This window comes from Macaca thibetana, chromosome 18, assembly GCF_024542745.1.
Source record: "Macaca thibetana thibetana isolate TM-01 chromosome 18, ASM2454274v1, whole genome shotgun sequence".
Classification (NCBI taxonomy): domain Eukaryota; kingdom Metazoa; phylum Chordata; class Mammalia; order Primates; family Cercopithecidae; genus Macaca; species Macaca thibetana.
The window spans coordinates 30878717-30886150 of NC_065595.1; the positions used below are offsets into that span (position 1 = coordinate 30878717).

General features: G+C 65.0%; 1 pseudogene; it reads right to left on the reverse strand.

Moving 5' to 3' along the window:
* Positions 1 to 515: 515 nt before the first annotated feature.
* Positions 516 to 4188, reverse strand: LOC126941089 (basic proline-rich protein-like; annotated as a pseudogene).
* Positions 4189 to 7434: the final 3246 nt, after the last annotated feature.

Below are 7434 nucleotides of genomic sequence, written 5' to 3' on the forward strand. Positions count from 1 at the left end.
GGGGGTCACAGAAGGGGTGAAAAGAGCAGGAGGAGAGGGGCAAGATGGGGAAGAGGACCAGCGGGGAGGGAGCCAGGAAGGTAGGAGATGGCTTGCAAAAACAGGGCTCCCAGGCAGGACCCCTAGCCTTCAGCTTCCCGTGGAGGTGGGGCAGGTAAAGGCAATCTGTGTCCTCATTTGGCCCTCTCTGCGGTTCCCGAAAGCAGCAGATGCCTGGACTCAGAGCCCCAGGGGTCGCCCGCAGAGACCTCACCCATCCAGTGTGGGGTGAGGCTGAGGGATGAAGGCCACTCCCTGTCTTGTGTCCCCTGCTTTTCTCACGGTATTCAGGGCTCTGGGGTCAGGTCCCTCGGGCGGGGCGAGGGCAGGCCCTGAAGGCGAAGACAGGGAGCAGTGCAGTCTCTGGCCACCGCTCACCCGGGAAACCTGAGCTGGAGGTCAGCCCGGGAGGCCCGGTGGGGCAGCGTACTGGGTGGCAGCCAGGGTTTAGCCTCTCTACCAGAGCCCACCCGAGGCTACTGGGCCTTTGACTGGGGCTTCTGGCTGCCACCCTTGGGGTTCTTTGGTGCTACATTGAACAGGGCACTGGGGTCACCAAAGAACTGGAAAAACTGGGTGTTGGCTGAGGTGAGCGCTCCCTGATGTCCTGGAGCATGCAGCCTCGACCATGGTCTGCATTGCCACCTCGCCTCACCCATGAGGGGCTCCATCTACTACCCCCGGGCCAAGCTTCTGCCTGATACACTGGCACTGTTGTGGGTCACCTAACCCAAACCCGGTTTGAAGGGTGGCTCAGGGAGGACTTTGATGCCACCACGCCTGCAGTGGTCCCTTCCGGCTCTCCAGGTTCCTGGCCCCACTGGGCTCATCCATCCAGCTCTGTCCTCCTGAGCCTCTGCATGGCTGCCTCTGTGCACCGTTCATCAGCAGTTATCCTCCCAGCGCCCCGCGAGTCCAGGCCCCAAGGCGGCAGCAATCCCGCCCAGCCCCTCTGTCCTGCCCTGTGTCCCGTGTGCACGCTGAGGGCCTGTTAGAGGCCCCACAGCCTCCATTCAAAGATTCTAACTGTAGAATTCTGGGCAGAGAGAACGTTCTGGTCAACACAGCCTCTGGGCCCCTCCAGATCCTCCTGCCTTCCGATGGGGGCTGCCCTGGCTGCCAGACTCCACAAGACCAGCCCACCCATTTCTCTCCTGGCATCCTTCTCCATGGGCCACTGGGTCACAAGACAGCGAAGAGCCCCAAGGAGTGTGTGTGTGTGTGTCTGTGCGTGTATGTGTGTGTGTGCATGTGTGTCGGGGGATATCTGGGGTGTGTGTGGGGAGTATGTGGGGTGCGTGTGGGGGTGTGTGTGTGGGGGTTGTGAGTGTGTGTGAATGTGCATGTGTGAGAGTGTGGGGGGTGGGGGCTGTGGGTGTGAGTGTGCGTGTGTATAGGGTGTGTGTGGGGATATGGGGTGTGTGTGGGGGTATGGGGTGTGTGTGGGGGGGGGGGGGTGTGTGGGGTATGGGGTGTGTGTAGGGGGTGTGGGGGGGTATGTGTGGGGTGTGTGTGGGGGTGTGGGGGGGGTGGGGGGTGTGTGTGTGGGGGGGGTGTGGGGGGGTGTGGGTGTGGGGTGTGGGGGTGGTGTGGGGGGGGGGGGGGTGTGTGTGGGGGGGGGGGGTGTTGGGGGGGGGGGGGGGGTGTGTGGAATATGTGTAGGGGTGTGAGTGTAGTTGTGTGTGTGTGGGGGTGTGTGGGGGGGGGTGGGGTGTGGGGGTGTGTGTAGGGGGGTGTGTGGGGTGTGTGTGGGGGGTGGTGGGGGTGTGGGGGGGTATGGGGTGTGTAGAATATGTGTAGGGGGGGGGGGGTGAGTGTAGGTGTGTGTTAGTGTGTGGGGTGTGGGGGGTGTGTATGGGGTGGGGAATGTGGGGTGTGGGGGTGTGTGTGGGGTGTGGGTGTGGTGGGGGTGTGTGGGGTGTGGGGGGTGGGGGTGGGGGGGGGGTGTGGGGTGGGGGGGGGGGGGGGGGGTGTGGGGGGGGGGGGGGGGTGTGGGGTGTGGGTGTGTGTGGGGGTGGGGGGGGTGTGGGGGGGGGGGGGGGGGTGGGGGGGGTGTAGGGGTGTGGGTGTAGGTGTGTGTGGTGTGTGGGGGTGTGGGGGGGGGGGGGGTGTGGGGGGGGTGTAGGGGGTGTGGGGGGGGGGGGTGGGTGTTGGGGTGTGGGGTGGGGGGGGTGGGGGGGTGTGTGGGGTGGGTGTGGTGGGGGGTGGGGGGGGGGGGGGGGGGGGGGTGGGGGGTACGTGTAGGGGTGTGGGGGGGGGGGGGTGTGGGGGTGTGTGGGGTGTGGGGGGGGGGGGGGGGGGGGGGTGTGTGGAATACGTGGGGGGGTGTGAGTGTGGTGTGTGTGGTGTGGGGGGGTGGGGGGGGTATGGGGGGTGGGGGGGGGTGGTAGGGGGGTGGGGGGGTGGGTGTGTGGGGGTGGGTGAGTGGTGGGGGGTGTGGGGTGGGGTGGGGGTGTGGGGTGTGGGGGGGGGGGGGGGTGGTTGGGGGGGGGGGGGGTGGGGGGTGGGGGTGGGGGGGGGGGGGGGGGGTGGGGGGTGTGGGGGGTGGGGGGGGGGGGGGGGGGGGGGTGGGGGGGGGGGGGGGTGGGGGGGGGTGTGGGGGGGTGGGGGGTGGGGGTTTGGGGGGGGGGGGGTGGGGGGGGGTGTTGGGGGGTGGGGTGGGGGTGGGTGGGGGGGGGGGGGTGGGGGGGTGGGGGGGTGTGGGGGGGTGGGGGGGTGTGGGTGGTGGGGGTGTGTGTGGGGTGGGGGGGGGGGGGGGGGTGGGGGGGGTGGGGTGGGGGGGGGTGGGGGTGGTGGTGTGGGGGGGGTGGGGGTGGGGGGGGGGGGGGGGGGTGTGTGTGGGGTGGGGGGGGGGGGGGGGGGGGGGGGGGTGGGGGGGGGGGGGGGGGGGTTGTGGGGGGGGGTGGGGGGTAGGGTGGTGTGGGGGGGTTGGGGGGTGGGTGGGGGGGGGGGGTTTGGGGGGGGGGGGGTGGGGTGGGGGGGGGGGGGGGGTGGGGGGTGTAGGGGTGTGGTGTGGGGGGTGTGGGGGGGGGGGGGGGGGGGTGGGGTGTGGGGTGGGGGGGGGGGGGGTGGGGGGTGGGGGGGGTGGGGGGGTATGGGGGGGGGGGGTGGGGGGGTGGGGGGGTGGGGGGGTGTGGGGGGGTGGGGGTGGGGGTGTGGGGGGGGGGGGGGGGGGTGGGGGGGGGGGGGGGGGGTATGGGGTGTGGGGTGGGTGGTGTAGGGGGTGTGTGTGGGTGTGTGGGGGGGTGGGGGGGGGGGGGGGGGGGGGGTGTGTGGAATATGTGTAGGGGTGGGGGGGTGTAGGTGTGTGTGAGTGTGTGGGGGGGGGGGGGGGGGGGGTGGGTGGTGTAGGGGTGTGGGTGGTGGGTGGGGGGGGGGGGGGGGTGTTGTGGGTGGGGGGGGGGGGGGGGTGGGGGGGGGGTTGGGGGGTGGGGTGGGGGGTGTGGGGGGGGGGGGGGTGTGGTGTGGGGGGGGGTGGGGGGGGGGGTGTGGGGGGGGGTGGGTTGGGGGTTTGTGGGGGGGTGTGTGGGGTGTGTGTGGGTGGGGGGTGTGGGGGGGGTGTGTGGGTGTGTGGGGGTGGTGTGGTGTGGGGGGGGGTGGGGGGGGGGGGGGGGGGGGTTGTGGGGGTGTGGTGTGTGTGGGTGGGGTGTGGGGGGGGGGGTGGGGGGGTGTAGGGGTGGGGTGGGGGTGTGTGTGGGGGGGGGTGGGGGGGGGGGGGGTGTGTGGGAATGTGTATGGTGTAGGTGGGTGGGTGGTGTGGGGTGTGGGGTGTGTGTGTGTGGGGGTGTGGGGGTGTGGGTGTGGGGTGTGGGGTGGGGATGGGTGTAGGGGTGGTGAGTGTAGGTGTGTGTGTGTGTGTGGGGTGTGGGGGGGGGGTATGGGGTGTGTGGGGTTAGTGTAGGGGTGTGGTGTGGGGTGTGGGGGTGTGGGGGGGTGTGGGGGGGGGGGTATGGGGTGTGGGAATACGTGTAGGGGTGTGGTGTGGTGTGTGGGGGGTGGGGGGGGGGGGGGGGTGTGGGGGGGGGGGGTGGGGGTGTGTGGGGTATGGGTGGGGGGGGGTGGGTGGTGTGGGGGGGTGTGGGTGGTGGGTGGTGGGGGTGGGGGGGGTGGGGGGGGTGGGGGGGTGTGGTGGGGTGGTGGGGGTGGTGTAGGGGTGTGGAGTGTAGGGGTGGGTGTAGGTGTGTGTGGGGTGGGGGGGTATGGGGTGGGTGGGGGGGTGTAGGGGTGTGGTGTAGGTGGTGTGGGGGGTGGGGGGGTGTGGGGTGGGGGTGGGGGTGTGAGTGGGGGGGTGGGGTGGGGGGTGTATGGGGTGTGTGGGAATATGTGTAGGGGTGTGGGTGTAGGGTGTGTGTGTGTGTGGGGGTGTGGGGGTGGGGGGGTATGGGGTGTGTGGGAATATGTGTAGGGGTGTGGAGTGTAGGTGTGTGTGGGTGGGGTGTGGGGGGGTATGGGGTGTGTGGAATATGGGTAGGGGTGTGAGTGTAGGGGGTGTGGGGGTGTATATGTGGTGGGGTATGGGGGTGTGTGGGTGTATGTGTAGGGGGTGTGAGTGTAGGTGTGTGTGAGTGTGTGGGGTGTGGGGGGGTATGGGGTGTGTGGAATATGTGTAGGGGTGTGAGTGTAGGTGTGTGTGAGTGTGGTGTGGGGGGATATGGGGTGTGGAATATGTGTAGGGGTGTGAGTGTAGGGGGGGGTGGGGGGGTGGTGGGGTGGGGTGTGTGGAATATGTGTAGGGGTGTGAGCTAGGTGTGTGTGAGTGTGTGGGGGTGTGTGGGGGGTAGGGGCGTGTGGAATATGTGTAGGGGGTGAGTGTGTGTGTGGAGTGTGTGGGGTGGGGGGTGGGGGGGGGTATGGGGTGTGTGGAATATGTGTAGGGGTGTGAGTGTAGGTGTGTGTGGGGTGTGGGGGTGTATGGGGGGTGTGTGGAATATGTGTAGGGGTGTGAGTGTAGGTGTGTGAGTGTGTGGGGTGTGGGGTGTGTGAGTGTAGGTGTGTGGGGTGGGGTATGGGGGGTATGTGTGTGGAATATGTGTAGGGGTGTGAGTGTAGGTGTGTGTGGGGGGTGTGGGGGTATGGGGTGTGTGGAATATGTGTGGGGTGTGAGTAGGTGTGTGTGAGTGTGTGTGGGGGGGGGGTATGGGGTGTGTGGAATATGTGTAGGGGTGTGAGTGTAGGTGTGTGTGAGTGTGTGGGGTGTGGGGGGTATGGGGTGTGTGTGTGTGTGGAATATGTGTAGGGGTGTGAGTGTCGGTGTGTGTGAGTGTGTGGGGAGCTTGTCTGGCAGGTTTGCTCTTTGCTGTCGACGGGCAATGGCTGGACCTGAGGTTCTGCCATCCCATGGAGGGGAGGCTGCTCCATCAGCCCCACCTGCCCCTACCCCTAGGCAGCACCTCAGAGCAACACAGACGCCCTGAATGAGAATGAGACCAGCCGGAGGTCTGGTGAGGGCAGCAGGCACAGTTTGGGATGAGCTGGGCAAGCCCTGGCCCTGTGCATTTCCTGACCACATGGTGCCCTCACTTTTTTTTCCCCCCAAGACAGAGTCTTTCTCTGTTGCCCAGGATGGATTGCTGTGGCTGTATCTCGGCCCACTACAATCTGCACCTCCTGGATTCAAGCGATTATCCTGCCTCAGCCTCCAGAGTAACTGGGATTACAGGCACCCGCAGCCACACCCAGCTAATTTTTGTATTTTTAGTAGAGACGGGGTTTCACCATGTTGGCCAGGCTGGTCTCGAACTGACCGGTCTTGAACTCCTGACCTCATGATCCACCCGCCTCGGCCTCTGCAAGTGCTGGGATTACAGACATGAGCCACTGCGCCTGCAGCCCTGGTGGCCTTTTTTTTTTTTCCAGATGGAGTCTCACTCTGCCACCCAGGCTGGAGTGCAGTGGCGCAATCTCAGCTCACTGCAACCTTTACCTCCTGGGTTCAAGCAATTCTCTGCCTCAGCCTCCCAAGTACCTGGGATTACAGGCCCCTACCACCAGGCCCGGCTAATTTTTATATTTTTAGTAGAGGCGGGGTTTCACCATTTTGGCCAGGCTGGTCTTGAAATCCTGACCTCAGGGGATCCCCCTGCCTTGGCCTCCTAAAGTGTTGGGGTTATAGGCATGAGCCATTGTGCCCGGCCTGGTGCCCTAATTTCTAAGGTGAGCCACTGTGGAGTTCTGAGGCCTCTTCGGTCGCCCCCACAGATGGACTCCCATATCCCAGGGAGGAAGTGGCTTTAACTTATATGAAAACTGTAGATATTCACTGAGAGCTTCCTGTGGTAGGCCTTCATCCAAGCTCCCCAGGTGCTATCATCAGCACCCCCTGTTCAGATAAGGAACCCGAAACCCACAGGTTGGGAGGGAATAGCTCAGCCTCAGGGAGCTCCTGCATGGTGGAGGCAGGCTTTGAACAGGCAGCCAGACCTGACCCCAACACGTCCCCTGCCACCTGACCTTGCGCAGGGACCCCACCTCACCCTTCACTCCCTGCCTCCATCTGGATAGACTATCCTCTGGGGCCCTTTAAGCCTTCCTTTAACCAGCCCCCCACTCCCTACACACACACACACACACACACACACACACACACACACACACACACACACACACACACTTCCTGCAGCCAGAGCAGCCCCACACAGTTGGGCCCCGCCCCCAGCCCCTGGTACTGTGTCCCTGACCAGACTGTAAGCTCCTTACAACGGGTTTGGGGGAGGGGGGACGCTCACATGCTCCGCGAAGGCCTGGATTTTCCCAGCACAAGGCTGATCCTGAATAAGCTGGATGTTGGACATGACCCCCACTCTCCCAACACACACCTCCCAGTCCCTGCAGCAGCTCCTAGGGGTGAAATAAGGGCTTGAGGGTTCGTGGTGAAGTCAGTTTGAGACATACTCAGGGTTCTATAGGTTTCTTCACTGCAGGGCTTCTCAGAGCTTTCAAAAGGCTAAACACTCACTGGTCAGCTGAAAGAGGAAGAGGCAGTACGCAGGTGCGGCAGCTCCCCAAAGGGAGGTGACCAGCGAACAGACCCTTTATCACTGAGTATCCCAAGGGAACCCACTTTGAGAAACCCTGCCCAGAGCACGGGTACCAACATAATTAGTCCCGCCCAACGGAGGGTCTCTAAATCACTGTCAGTCTGTGAATAGTACCAGAAGGAGGCGCCACAAGGATGAATAACACCTCCTGATAAGTCATAGCCTCTTATCCCCAATGCCCACCACCTTCTCCCCTGGAGTTGATCAGTTTGAACTTATTGACAGCTTGTAGGCACTTTGCATTGTGGAAACCCACCCCTATCAGCCAGCAGGAGAAAGAGTCAGGGCAGCTTCTGGACCATCGGGAAGCTAAATCATCCCTCGGGAAACTCCAAGTTGATGTTAATAGCACTGGGGG